This window comes from Suricata suricatta, chromosome 11 (genome assembly GCF_006229205.1).
Source record: "Suricata suricatta isolate VVHF042 chromosome 11, meerkat_22Aug2017_6uvM2_HiC, whole genome shotgun sequence".
NCBI classification, from domain to species: domain Eukaryota; kingdom Metazoa; phylum Chordata; class Mammalia; order Carnivora; family Herpestidae; genus Suricata; species Suricata suricatta.
This window is the reverse complement of record NC_043710.1, coordinates 108,267,056-108,268,597: the sequence shown is the minus strand read 5'-3', so window position 1 is coordinate 108,268,597 and position 1,542 is coordinate 108,267,056.

The window sequence follows — 1,542 nt, the reverse complement described above, 5'->3', positions numbered from 1 at the left end:
GAGATCCGGAGATCCCAGACACAAGCATCAAAGCCGCCCCCACTTTATTTTTACAGCAGGGTCATGTTTCTAAGAACAGGAGGCCGAGGTGAGAGAGGAGGTGAGCCAAAGGGAAGGAAAGTGACCCCTGCCCAGAGGAGGGGGAGGGGCGGGCAGCGAGCTCTCTGGGTATCTTTAGATCCTGGCAACAGGAGAAGGGGCCAGTGTCCCCGCCCCTACTGCCCTCCAAGGTGCCCGCTGCCTCACTGCTCCCCATTCAGAACAGCCAGGACGACTTTAGGAGACACACACATTTCACAGATGAAGAAACGGGCCCAGACCTCCCCTGCTCACGCTGTCTCTCTCTCACAAAAAAATAAAAATAAAAAACTTCAAAAAAAAATTTTTTTAAGGGGCGCTGGGTGGCTCAGTCAGTTAAGCTTCTGGCTTCGGCTCAGGGCATGATCTCACAGTTGGTGAGTTCAAGCCCCACGCTGGACTCTGCTGACAGCTCCGAGCCTAGAGCCTGCTTCGGATTCTGTGTCTCCCTCTCTCTCTCTGACCCTTCCCTGATCACGCTGTCTCTCTCTCTCTCTCTCTCTCTAAAACAAAATAAAAAACTTAAAAAAAAACTTGTAAGAAACGGGCCCAGAAAGGTAGAATGTGGAGCCCAAGGTCGCAGAGAAAGTGAGTTTCCCAGCCAGGATTAGAACCTCCCCCACTGTGTGATTCCCTCGGTCCACGCCCCCCAGCTTTCCCTTACAGAACATCAGGAGAGTTCCACACGGCAGAAGTGCTGGCGAATGCATTAGTGGCTGGGAGACTTCTGCATTATAGCGCACTTTCCCCAACAATTCTCAAAGCCCTAGACCATTGGTCCAGCTCGGAGGATCCTCCTGAGTGCGTTGGGGAGAGAATGACCCCTTGAAAACCGGCTTCTTGAGGAGCCGGTCCTGCTGTGACCCCCTTCGCCCCGGCGCGGGAGCCCCCTGTCTCCGGGTGGGCGGGTGCAGGGGTGCCCGGCGCTGGGCTCTTCTCCCTCCTGCTGCTGGATTTCCCTGGAGGGTGGAGCAGTGCCCCGAGGCTCGATCTTGGGGGTGGGTAATGCACCCTCGGGTCTTGCGCAGCCTGGCTCGGAAATACCTTGAAGGGCAAGTTCCAGGGATGCAGAGAGGGAGGGGCCCCTGAAATGTCAGGGAGCTCTGTCACTTCTCTGTTGGGGAGAGGGAGACAGGGCTTGAAGGGGAAGGAGGGTGTCTCCTGGGAAGGGTTCTCTGAAACAGCTAGAACAGGTGACCTGTGGGTTCCTGCCTCCGGGAGCCCCGGCTCCCAGTGCCCTGGAAAGGCGCTCACTCCGGGGGGCGGGGGGTCCCAGCTTCTAGCGGGGCAGGTAAATGGAAGGCCCCATCCCCATCCCCGGCTAGTTTTGCCAAGGCCACCAAGACCCCAGTAGGGGAGGAGGGGAAAGGGACGCTCCTGTGAGTCTTAGGAGCTATTTTAAGAGGAGTTCCTCCTAAGTAACAGGAGCCTGGCAGGGAGGTCCCCCCTCCGCCCTGCTGGCTG